The sequence below is a fragment of the Amblyomma americanum genome, chromosome 10 (genome assembly GCF_052857255.1).
Source record: "Amblyomma americanum isolate KBUSLIRL-KWMA chromosome 10, ASM5285725v1, whole genome shotgun sequence".
Classification (NCBI taxonomy): Eukaryota; Metazoa; Arthropoda; class Arachnida; order Ixodida; family Ixodidae; genus Amblyomma; species Amblyomma americanum.
Window position 1 is genome coordinate 123,557,592 of NC_135506.1, and position 13,434 is coordinate 123,571,025.

Genomic DNA, 13,434 nt, shown 5'->3' on the forward strand with positions numbered 1-13,434 from the left:
TTGTTTCCTTTGGATTCCCATGTGATGTGGTATAGCGTGGGCTTTTCGCCGCACCATAGGCATGTTTCCGCCATTGTACCGCTTCGGGCTCGTTTAGCATATTGTGGGGTGGGGTATATCTGATCCTCACCCCTCTGAAATAGTTTAGTATGTCTTGAAAGCCTGGGTGTACCGTTATGGGCTCCTCGAGGTCGGATGTTAAGACCGCTCGGTTTGTGTGCACTCGAGCGGTCTTGTCGGCCTCTTGGTTGCCCGCAATATCGGTATGCTCTGGTATCCAGAACAGTGTGTGTCTGATCTGATTATTGAAGCCGCATGAGCGTAGGATCTGGAGTGCTCTGCGTCCTATTCTGCCGTTCATGTAGTTTCGGCAGGCTTCTTGTGAATCCGTTAATATTTTAGGGGACTTTTCGGTACGGTAACCCTCCGCGGCCGCTAGAGCAACAGCCATTTCTTCCACCTCTGTTACCGTACAGTCCTGTGCCGACGCGCAAGTGATTTCTTTAAGATCCGAGCTTATCACTGTCTCGACAATTTTTTGTTCTTTTGTTTCTGGACCTGCTGCTCACCCTCGGTCCTCCGCCGCCAAGTAGTGCTTTGCTGTGCGACTTCCGCGCCGCCCTCAGTCGCCTGCAATCCAACGGCCGCGGTACCCCACTAATGCAGGACATCCGCTCGTGCATCGAGCGCCTCGCGCAGAGAGGATGCGCCGTGCGTGCACAGTGGGTGCCCGGTCACTGCGGCATCGCCAGCTACGAAGAAACTGACGACCTCGCGACCGCCGCACATCAACTACCTGCCAGCGATGTACCCCTTGCGGTGGAAGACGTGCGTGCGGTCATCCAGGACCACCTCCGAATGGAGCACACCGACCCATGCATCGCCGGAGGTGAGCGCATAGACAGCTGGATGGAAGGATGCATGGATACGGCTGAACCCTTTAAATCGGGCGGTGGCTCAAGCCACCTAGCCATGACCTATGAAATTTTACTCTTCTCTTGATTTTAGCCACCAATCAGACAACCTTCGCTTGGTTATTTCTACCCGCTTAAAATCTACTTTCCCTTCACTGTCCTTAAACCCCAATGCCTTGGATAAATCAGCCCCGCTGCTTTCCGCAGTAGGGTGAAGCCCTTTACAGAAAAGTATCAAGTGTTCAGCCGTTTCCTCCTCCTCTCCGCACTCAATGCACAACGTGTCTATCTCGTGGTAACTGACTCTATGTGTCTTAGTCCGCAAAACTCCCGTCATGGCCTCAAACAACAAAGAGCTTCCCCTACAATTATCATAGATACTTTCTTTTGCAATTTCCTGCTTAAAAATCCTGTATGTTGCCAGTGCTGATTTCGTCAGCATCCCTGTTTTCCACAGAGCTCTCTCTGTTTCTTTATCCTTTTTCTTAGCCGATAATTGCTGATTCCCCCCCCCCCCCCTCCCCTACTGCTGTCCAGATATTTGCTTGCCAATTTTCTAGTTCGCTTTCTCCATTTCGTATCAACATTCTTTATATACAGGTATCTGAAAACTTTCCTAGCCCACTGATTTTCCCCCATTTTTTTCAATCGCTCCTCAAATGCTATTACTGCTAGCTTCTCTGCTCTCGAACGACGCCCATCCCATATCACCCTGTACCCCCTGATTTGGTGCATTGCCATGTACTCTCAAAGCTAGCCTCCATACGCCACGTTGTTTAATTTCTAACCTTGCTTGAACATCTGGTCTCATGCACAGGACCGCACTACCGAAAGTCAGGCTAGGAACCATCACCCCTTTCCAGATCCCTCTTACCACTTCATACCTATTGTAATTCCACAGTGCCCTATTTTTCCTGACAGCTGCATTCCTACTAGCTTTATTCATTACATATTTTTCATGGTCTGTCAGATACTCAGCACCGTTATTTATCCACACCCCAAGATACTTGTACTCATCCACTACTTCTAGCGTGAACTCCTGTATTCTATGCTCGCCGACCTCATCGTTAAATATCATCACTGCAGATATTTTCTTACTAAACTTGAAACCTAATCTATCTCCCTCAGTACCACATATGTCTATCAACTTCTGTAAATCTTTCTTGTTGTCAGCCATTAGCACTATATCATCCACGTATATTAGTCCCGGTAATGACTGTTTAATCAATTTTCCTTGCTTGTAAAAAGAAAGGTTGAAGCCTAGTCCGCTCCTCTCTAGCTTGGCCTCCAACCCTTGCAGATACTACATGTATATCAAAGGAGACAGAGGACGTCCTTGACTAAGCCCCAGATGTATCTCTACAGGCTCTGATACATTTTTCCCATTATATAAGCACTCTGGTACCTATATATATATATATATATATATATATATATATATATATATATATATATATATATATATATATATATATATATATATATATATATATATATATATATGCACAGTGAAAAGGTCACAACTGGTTCGATTATCTAGGTTTATTCACCAACGGTTTCAGACGGTGGACCGTCCTTCATCAGGGTAAAGTCTGACCTTTTCACTGTGCAAGTTTTCACTGGCCCGTTGAGCAACCCTGACTGCTTCCACTATATATATATATATATATATATATATATATATATATATATATATATATATATATATATATATCTTTTAAAAGATTAATTACTCCATCTCCCACGTACAATGTGCCCAGTATGTCCCATAGATACTCTTGATTAACGTTGTCGTAGGCTCCCATAATATCCAGAAATGATAGCCATTGGGGCCTGTGTTCCTTTTCAGCATTTTCAGCAATCTCTATACACTGCGTCAATGAAAACAGATTGTCCTCCAACCTCCTTTGTTTCGGGAACCCATTTTGTAGCTCCCCTAGCACACCCTCGTTCTCCACCCAAGCGTGCAATCTGTCCTTTATAATCTGCATCACCACCCTTTAAACCACAGATGTCACTGTTATGGGACGGTAACGGTAGTTACTTACGTATCACTGACTGTCGCGCACTCACGCGGTGGCAACGTGCACTGATCCTCCGCGCGCGCATTGGCTGCGTGTGGCCCGTGGAACGACGGGAGCGTCACGGAATCGCGACGAGTGCTGTGTGTGACGGATGCGGTGCAGTGGAAAAACTGGAGCACCTGCTCCTTCGTTGTGCCAACATGATAGGAGACTATACTGAATAGAAATAATGCGCTATGAAGGCATGGCAGGCCGCTACACATCAAACAGCGCGCGCCTGAAACAGAAACCAGAAGTCTCTTGCCTAGCCTCTTGCTGCGGTAAAGTGGCATCAAGCCAACTCTATCGAAAGACAAATTTCAAAATTTAACGTATTACTTACAGTGTGCCTCACTTATCATAAGTAATTTTAATATTTGGTCTTGTACTGTTGCTGCACAACGCTCGAATTAGTAGGGTGTTGAGCGGTTTGGCTAGTTTGGCTACCGACCCACTCTAACGTTACTAGACTAGACAAGTCTAGTAACGTTGACCCTCACTTTCTATGCTGCTGCAGTCACTCTCGTACTTGGTTCCCGCTGGTTCCCGCCTTCGGTGCTGTTTTAAATCCTCCTCGCGTGGTGTGCCGCTTGTGCCGCGCATTTGCCGTGTTTCGTTCGAACGTGGAAAAGTCTAGTCTTCCGTGTGCCGTTAATCGACCTGTCAGTTCAGTGGAGAGGCAAGACATCGACTTTATTGCGGCACTAGTTCTGCATAGGTGGGTATATCGCTTGTTGCATCAAATTAGTCTTGCATGGCAGTGCGTCAGTGAATGGTGTTGACTTCACTGCCGTGCATTGGTAGTAATATAGTTGCAACATTTACAGACGCTGTTTTCGCTAATTTGACATGCATAAGTTTTAACGCACGTCAGACGTCACTTTGACCCGCACCGCCTACTCCAGGCAGGTATGGTTGTCTCTGAAGCTCCATTCTTTTTAGGGGACAAGTAATTTCTTTTTACCTTGCATTTAAAAATAATAACTGGTATCGAACGCATACTCCAAGTGGCGCAGTCGAACGCGTGCGGGAAGGCGTCTAAATACAGCGTCAACCACGCTCATTCGACGAACGTGGCGCATTCACTGCACTACCTTTAAATTATGCGGACTTCAGGTAGGCATCGTTTACGTCGCTGTTTTTAGTGGCTTGAGCGATTCAGATGTTCTAGAGGCATTCAGGGGGTTAGATTGACGACGCCATGGACAATGTGCGAGCGAGTGTGCGCAGAATTCAAACTTTATTGGGAGGGCTTGCGCCCACAAAGAACTGAACAGCACGGCGGCGGCGGTAGCAACAGCATGCTCAGTGGTCGTCAAACAGAATTCATACCGCTCTCTGCCGCGTTCAAGTTAAGGCTGGCAAGGACCCATCAAGATAAGGCACTGAAAGCAACTACAATAATCTGAACAATGTAGAATCAGTTGCATGTATTGCGATCATTCGAGATAAATCTGCTTGCATCTCGCATCACAGACCATGCGATAAAGCCGAGTGCCGGCTGCTTTGAGCGTGAACAAACTGTACAAAGATCCCCAACATTATGCAAGATCTAATGGAGGAAACCTGAGTGGCGACATCGTTGGCCATTGCAGCTCTTATGATGGCTATTCTATATAAACTTCAAAGTGTCATGATTCTAGCTTAGAGTCAGCACCATAGCATCTCAAGCACCAGACTCTGTTAGACTTCAGCTGTTACCGAGATAGGAAATCCGTGAAAAAAGGATTTCGTCGTGCTCCCAGTGGCTTCCCTCTTGCGTTGGAGACAATGGCAACATGGCGGTGGATTCGCTTGCTAGAAGCTTGGCCACAAGCACCATCAGTTACAGTTCTAAAGAAAAAGAATTTTTCATTTTTGCGGCACAACACACTTTCGACTGCCTCTGCATATTCCTTACCTATTACAACAGAATGCCACTGTGTTGTCTGTGCACCAATTTCACCCGCACGCCAGCACAGCTGCACAAGGTCTATTGTGCTGCTGTACCCTCTGCCCTGTACTGGAGTTGTGCCAATGTGGGCGACATACATTTCTTCCCAGTGTGCCCCTGTTTTTATGATGCGGTAGAATGTGCCATTGGACAGTGTCTCTTGGAGCTCCCTGCATGCTCGGGGATTAAAAGGCATGCAAGGGTAGCTATCAAATTTTCAGATGACACTGTCTCTCTGGGCAGTGCGAGGAGTTATATTTTGTTTAGGTTATGTGACAAAGGCAGAGCAGTTGACGACATGCTCAGTGTAAGGCTAATCCCCTACAATGACCAATTTGATGATGGCGCTGCCCTGCTCACAATTTTTAGGGAGGAATTGCATTGCATGCATGATTACCTGAACAATGTGCAGCAGTAGGTTTAAATATTATTATGAATAAAAGTGAGGTAATGCTCAACAGTGTGGGTAAAAAGCAATAGTTTGGATTAGGTAGTCTGCTGTTGGAGACAGCCAAAGAATACATTTATGTAGGGCAGTTAGTGACCGCAGATGTGGGCTATGTGAGCAAAATGACCAGGAAAGTAACAATTGGAGTGCATTCGGCAGGCACTGCTGAGCATTGAAGAGCTGCTTACTGATATTTCTCACTTAAAAGGCATAATATTTGCGTCTCATCAGGTGTCACCACTGGGGCTATAATTTTTGCAGTTTTTCAGCCTATGATCGTACCTACCTGTACTGCATTTCCTCCCCTATAGTTTGCGGGCACCAGTGTCATTGCATCGCTCAAAATGTCACTGTAGATGCATACATATGAAATAGAAGCAGAATAAAAAAAGACAGCTTAGATTTGGCTACTAATTCCTGCTGTTTAAAATATATTCTTCTGTCATACTTAGATATTGAATGCAATCATCGGATTGGTCTTTCTAACCTGATAAAGTTCGGAGGAATTGGAAATATTGGAATAAATATGTCTTGGCAAAGTAGTGCGTTAAAGAAAGCGAACTCATTTGCCGAGTTGGCCTTGTAGTGCGTGGCATTAAATTTGGGCTAGAGTCTGAAGCTACTTTGATTCATTAATGGGTGCAAAAATTTTAGATGTAGAAACTTGCATCTTCATTGGAGGGTATATGGCCGCCACCGCGGTGGCTTAGTGTGGTTATGGTGCTCAGCTGCTGGCCCGAAAGACGCGGGTTTGATCCCGGCCGCGGCGGTTGAATTTCGATGGCGGCGAAATTCTAGAGGCCCGTGTGCTGTGCGATGTCAGTGCACGTTAAAGAACCCCAGGTGGTCGAAATTTCTGGAGCCCTTCACTACAGCGTGCCTCATAGCCTGAGTCGCTTTGGGACGTTAAACTCTCATAAACCATAAACCAATCATTGGAGGGTATGAATTTTATCGGTTGCTCTGACAGTAGCTAGGAAACTGGTGGGACCATACTTGTACATAAAGAGCTCAGTGCTGAATTATTTCTAATGTGTCGGTGTTGTTTTTCAGTGAGGGGGCCCCAGTGACAAGTGTATTCTACTTTCAGAGGTATCAAGAGTAGTGTATGCTGGCTAGCTAACTTCAAGTGCCATGACTTTAAGCTTATGACTTATTAAGCAGAGTTTGCCTAAGGTCTATGAAAAAAACATCACTGATATCAGTTGTCAAGCTCAGGTCACTTGTAGTCACTCCCAAGTATCAGCATTTTATTTATTTATTTATTTATACATACTGCTAATCCCATTTGGGATTGTTGCAGGAGGGCAAAATAGGGTTAGTAATAACAGTTCAAAAAATACATCATTTTGGTGAAGATCATAAAATAGACAACTAATAGTAAGGGTAAAGCAAAGGCACTGGCACTTGCGTGGCCCAGCCATGAAATAAAAATTCATGACAAGGCAGCTGATGGTTCTTTAAGGTAATGGAATGCATTCCAGGAGGGGGTAAACATGGCAAGGGGCGTCGAGAGTCGGGTGGGTGGAGCAGCTTAGAAAGTTGGCAAGGGTGGCCGTAGCTGGCATAGTACAGGGTTAATTGGAGAGATATAAGAGGGGTCTTTATCCTATAGTGGACATAGGCTGGTGATGGTGATTGCAGTGAGGTGATTACCCAGGATAGCATTTGAGAACTGAAGACAACGTTTTCTCTTTTTTAGTGATGCGAAGAGAGGCTGATTTCTCAGTTTCATTTCATTCCGCACTTACCAGTCCGCTTGCTGCAAATGTAGTTAGTTTGTGAGTGAACAAGTTTTTAAGGGTTCACAAATTTATTTATTTATTTTCAAATACTGCCGGCATCATTGCTGCCCAAGCAAGAGAGGATTATAGCAAGTGGGCTGACAATGATTGCGCAAAAGCATTTAAATCGGAACAGTCAACAGCCGACACTGGCAGACTATTCCACTCTTCTGATGTGAGCAGGAAAAGGATATCCGGAACTGCTTAGTCTTCGCAAAGTATGGGCGAATAATATTCGGGTGGTTAATTATAGATGAGCTGTGTGGTGCAGGGGAAATTAATTTTCGCGCTGCAAGCCACTTCTTTTGTAATAGATTAAATGAAACAATTTTAGTCTCGCAATCTTTCGGCGTACATGAAGGGGCTTTAGATTCAGTTGCTGTAGCATATCGGTAACAGAAGAAGAGGATCAGTAGTCTGATGCAATAAATCTGGCAGCAAGTCGCTGATTTCGTTTCACTTGTGCAATACATTTAACACAGTGTGGCTCCCACACTGGGGAAGCATACTCAAGGACTCGGCGAGCTGCAGTGCGGTATGCCTCCAAATTAACACCTGGCGGTGATTTTTTAGTTTCCTGCACAGAGATCACTGTTTGTTCAGGTGTTCTTCAAATGTTTATGCCATTTTAGATCACTTGTGATAATTAGTCACAGATATTTGACAGACGGGACTGAGTGAATATGTTTATCAGCAATGTAATATGCATGAGATTGCAGCCTTTTCTTGTTGGTTATTGTCACTGAAGCTGTTTTGTCAAAATTAATTTGCATGCCATTTCGTTCCCACCAGTCCGTCAGTTTACAGAGGTTATTGTTGAATAACGTTTCACAAGTGGAACTTCTAACACACACAATTATAAGCACACAATTTCACAATAACAGTTATTGACGTTAGAAGCAGTGTCATTTATATAAATTAAAAATAACAAACGACGAAGTACAGTACCTTTAGGTACTCCTAACAAGAACGGCACATCAACAGATCTGACACCAGCACATTCTACAAACTGTGTGCAATTCTTTAAATAGGCCTGCAACCATAGGACCAATTTTTCGGGAAGCCTGGCATCCCTTAGCTTGTCATTGAGTAAACTGTGTTGCACTCGATCAAAAGGTTTTGACATATCTAGAAAAATTGCATCTATTTGTTCCTGATTGTCTAGAGCTGAAGCAAAATCATGTGCAACTGACAATAATTACGTAGTTGTTGAGACAGTCTATCAGAAACCTTGCTGATACTCAACAAAAAAGTTTTTTGATTTGAGGTGCTGCAATACATCGTGAGCTATTACATGTTCAAGCAATTCACAGCATGTGCTTATTAAAAAAATTGGTCTGTAGTTGCAAGCATTTAGTCTGTTACCTTTTTTAAATACAGGAATTACTCTTGCCATGGGCCAATCTGTAGTAAAGAGCTTTGAATTAGTGATGCATTAAACAAAACGTAGAGATAATCAGACACAATCTGAGTATCGTGCAAGGAAGGCATTCAGTATGCCGTCAATGCCGCATGAGTTTTTCTCTTTAACATTTAAAAGAAGAGAAAATGTGCCTTCGCGACCAAGAGCTAAATCAGGGAATAGGGTTGCAGTGGGTGTTATACCAGAGTTCTGTGTTCGTATATAGTGAGCATTTGGCCTTGCAGTAAACACATTGTGAAAACTTCTATTGAATTCGTTAACAACTGTAGTAAGATTTGTACACATAATACCTTTAATTTTGAGTTGGTTCACGCCTGAATTGTAGCTTGAAAAATAGCGCCAGAATTTCTGGAGAGATTCTTTCAAGAAAGGTGTAAGAGTTTCTCCATAAAACCTACTACATGCAGTCTTCAATTTAGGAACCAACTGATCTTTAATAGCGGTTATTGTTGATGAGACTTTGTCCTTCCTTTTTCGTTTAATATGATGCTTTAGGTGGATGATGTCACGACTAATCCATGGGTTCCAACGGTTTGTATCCTTTCTGCGCAGAGGAACAAACCTGTCAGTGCATGACGACATTAATTCCTTGAACTTACTCCAAAGATGGGAAATGTCACTAGCAGGCTCAAATTCAGAAAGCGAAAAAGGCGAGGACAGGTTCATGATCTGCAGCAGAAAAGTCGCGAAAAGTTTTAACTTGGGGGAGTTTTAATTTTTAGATTTGGCTGAACAAGCTTATGGTCCGAGATGCCATCAGCAGTAGTTAAGAAGTAATCATCAGAAAAATTTTTGAGAAATGTAAGGTCAAGAATCGATTGTATAGTTTCAGTGATCCGAGTGGGGATGGTGACTATTTGTTTCAAGTCATGGAAAAATGAACACTCGAGAAGTAGGCGTGCATTGTCGGCATCATCGGGCCTCGAGATAACGAGTGCATTGCAGTTGATGTCTGGTAAGTTAAAATCGCCAGTGAGTATCAGCTTGTGAATCGGTTTGAGCATGTGCTCTAGGTAAGCTGCCAACACTTCTATGTATGACAAAGAGCTCTTTGGAGGTTGGTAAACCATGCCAAGCAGAGTAGAAAAATTTTTATAGTTTAGTTTACACAAGGTATTTTCATGATCTGGAATACCTTCAAGTTTGACACATTGCACTTCATTTTTTTTTATTATTGCCACGCCCCCTCATCATCTTTTGTGGTCATGCTTATTTTATAGGACGGTAGAATAAGTTCATCATCCTTAATATGAGATGTACGCCATGTTTCGGTTAAGGCAATTATATGGGGATCGGGAAGAAAAATAATGTCTTCAAGATGACTGGAATTATGGCCAGACTGTGGAGACGTCTTCAAACAGGCGTCTACCCACACTAGATACTAATTAAACATATTATCCCGGAAATTGAGGATGACAAATGTGGGAAATATGGAGCGAGAGGGACCCTCGACCATAATATTCGGGAACGCACACAATCCCTAAGCAGGGCAAATAAAATAGAAGAGGCGCCTGGGAGACCTCGCTGCGTAGCCCAGACTCTGAGCACCAGCTCCGCGCTGCCCGACTGGCTGAAGAGGCCGCCAGGATTCAAGAAATCCAGGCCAGCATCTGACACGGCGACCCTGTCCACCCCAATCCCTCTGGGCTCTTATCTCTCGACTGAGAGGGAGAGCCGGAGGGTAGGATGAGATCATCTTCTGTTGGACAATAACGTCTTTCACTCACTCACTCACTCACTCTAGCATTAAGCAAACAATTCTGACTTCTTTCATTTTGGGTCAGGGGGGTGGTCATGTAGGTTTAGGTCTATGGACCTGGATGGCCTGTGAATTTACTTCATCTCATATATATATGTCGTCATCTAAACCTAGCCAGTCATAGTCCCGTAAAATATTTCATGCCTGATGTTTAAATTGCTTGCCATACCGCCAAAGATGCAAACGTTTAGTCAGAATTTGCCTTAGAGTAATCGTGATATGTCGGTATAACTTTCCTTGAGCTTAAAGCAGTTCTGCAGAACATGCACTTTTTCATTGTAATAAAAAAAATTCAGCATAACAGGCTTAGTTTTATTGACACATTTTCTTATTTTGTGTATTCTTTCGACAGTGTTGGCTGTGACGCCTAGTTTTGCACAAAATACATTATCAAAAACCTGCTTTCTCAAGTCACTAGTGCTCTCGTCTGTTGGTTCTTTGAGGCCATGAATAATCAGGTTCCTTTGTTGACTTCAGTCCTCCAGGTTATTTAACTTTGGTTGTTGATTGCTTATAATTTTTTTCAAAGAAGTGATCTCTGACCGTAACTGATCAAGCTCCTCTGTATGATTTGCAATGACACTGAGTGTGTCGTTCAGCTGATTGAATCTGTCGTTCACTGTTTTTTCAAGAGATGACTGTGAAGCAGAAGCGCTGTTTATCGAGGCCTGCAGGGCTTCTTGAATGTCATTTAACATTTGCTCAATATCAGGAAGCCCAGGATTAACTTCCACATCCCCCGCCAGCAAAAGAAAAAGCCCATTCCAAGCCTCATCAATCAACGATAAGCACAGAGCCGGGCATGGTGCGACAGTAGGGAACCTATTGTAACTACAAAAACACTTAGAGGAGCATTGCACACTGACCTGTGCTAAAATGAGCAGCAGTTTCGTTGATGTGCCTATGACGGTCTGGCCATGCCCTCTGAAGTAGTTCCTGTCGGCGTCGCTTATATAACTCATTGAAGGCGCTGCCACTTTGTCAGGTTGATCAGGCGTCGTAACGAAAGTTCACCTTCCATAGGCGAGCATGTGGTGTAGGTCGTCGGTTATCAAAGTCGTCGCATCCGATGCATTTCATGCCAGTGCTGGCGCAGTCGCAGTCAACATCATGATGACCTGTGCAAAAAGAGCAGCATTTTCTTTGATGTGCCTTGACGGTGCCACCATGCCTTCTGAAGTGGCTCCTGTCGGCGTGGCTTATATAACCCATTGGGGGTGCATTTCATGCCAGTGCTGGTGCAGCCGCAGTAAACAGTGTGACCACCTGTACAAAAAAAAGCAGCAGTTTTGTTGATGTGCCCATGACGGTCCCGCCATGCTCTCTGTATGCATGCCCTCTATATGTACATTGTTGTTAAAAAGTAGCAAAAACAGAAGACGTCTCATGACTCTTACCTGAGGTACTCTTGACGTGGCTAGTAAGTTATGTGAACTGTGTTCGTTAATGCTAACATACTGAGAGTGATCAGTTAGGTAAACGGAAACCCAGGCAGTTAGAAAAATCGGATAGTCCAGGTGTTTGTAATTTCAGAATGAGTTGGTCATGAGATGCATAGTCGAAAGCTTTATTACAGTCTAAAAATATTAAATCCACCTGACCTACTTTGTCATGGAAAGAAATGAAGAAACAGAGAACTGTTGATAGCTTAATGACAGTGGAAAAACCCTTTTACAGTCATGCCTCATTCATATGGACACTATGGTTCCCGAGCAAAACTGTCCATAAAGTGAGTCGTCCGTAATAACAAATCACGCTGGAAAAAAAAAACGTTGCGATTAAGGCCTGCTTCTCTAAATGGTGGTGTCCAGGGAAGTTGAGCTTAGGCATTGTTTTCGGAGCTACAGGCCCATTATCTTGGTCGCCATTGTGTTTAAAATAATGCGCTGCAGCATTACATGCCTAGTGGTCTGTGATATGCTAGAAGGTGTCTCGTGGCTAAATGACCTGACTACTACGACTGCTCACATCTCACAAACCGCCCAGTCGGCCGATGGCTGCTGAATGCAGCTTTCTACGTGTCACAAGCTGGACTGAGTTTTCACAGCAATCATTCATGCAATATGGAAAATAGTGAGGCGCTTGAATTGAGTAACTTTGTACTGTAAAGTATGAAACCACCAAAGAAAAAAAGCCATCACTAACCCTTTCGCATTTTGTCATTACATTCCTCTGATGTCCTAGCTCAAAATGTAGAAATCTAAACACTTCGTCGGAGCATTAGAGATTTTGTTCTCATTGCCATCCATATTATAGAGACAGAAATACATGGGCCCTATTGGCCACTGTGCATTTTCCCCCTGTCCAATGTCCGGACAACGATTTTCCATATTAATGAGGCGGAAATACATTGAAAATGTTTGGCGCCCAGAAAAACTGTCCATAATCCGAGTCGTCCTTATTAATGGTTGTCATATTAATGAGGCACGACCGTATAATAAGTCTGTGCTGAAATGGTGATAACGTGCTATGTTCATCTAGGAAGTTATTGACTTAGGTTGCAAGTGGAATATAGAAATTGGTGGTAGTTACGAACAGAAAAAGAGTCACTTTTTTTAGAATCCGTTAGCCCTTTGTCGGACAGCGCACATTTTTTACAAAATTGATTAAAAATTTTTGATTGCACGGGCAGATGAGGTACACAGAAATGACTTTCAACAAATTTCAGAATTTTAATGCGAATAATCCAGTGAAAAAAAAGTCGGTCATATTTGTCCCATTGGCACTAAATGGGGATAAAGAAAATGAAACGTATTTGCCTCATTGCCAATGACCTACATGGTTTGCTCATTGATTTTGTTTGTGCTAACCACTGCATGAACTTGTTCACTTTTGTTGGCTTGTTGTTGAACCTGTTCGCACTACCTTTCCCTTCATAGAACATCACTGGCATCTACGCCTTTGTTCAACTTTCACATGGTTGTGTTCTTCGCTGATAAGCCAGACTTCACCCGACACGTTAGTGATTTTTGGCCATTTCTTTTACCCTCCTTGTTCATTCAGAAGGACCTCGTGCTGCTGGTAATTCTAAATATTTGGTCGTTAATGATTTGGCACCCAAGGACAAACTCTGCACACAAGATTTGAAAATTAGCACTCAAAATTCAGAC

At 43.6% G+C, this 13,434-nt stretch overlaps 1 long non-coding RNA gene across 1 annotated transcript in view; it reads left to right on the forward strand.

Annotated features, from left to right (window-relative positions):
* The first annotated feature begins 3,402 nt into the window (after nucleotides 1-3,402).
* LOC144106243 (uncharacterized) overlaps nucleotides 3,403-13,434 on the forward strand; it is an 85,523-nt gene continuing 75,491 nt past the window's right edge. The window contains exon 1 of the long non-coding RNA XR_013308940.1: nucleotides 3,403-3,695. This is a non-coding gene — a long non-coding RNA (uncharacterized LOC144106243). The remainder of the gene's footprint in view (nucleotides 3,696-13,434) is intronic.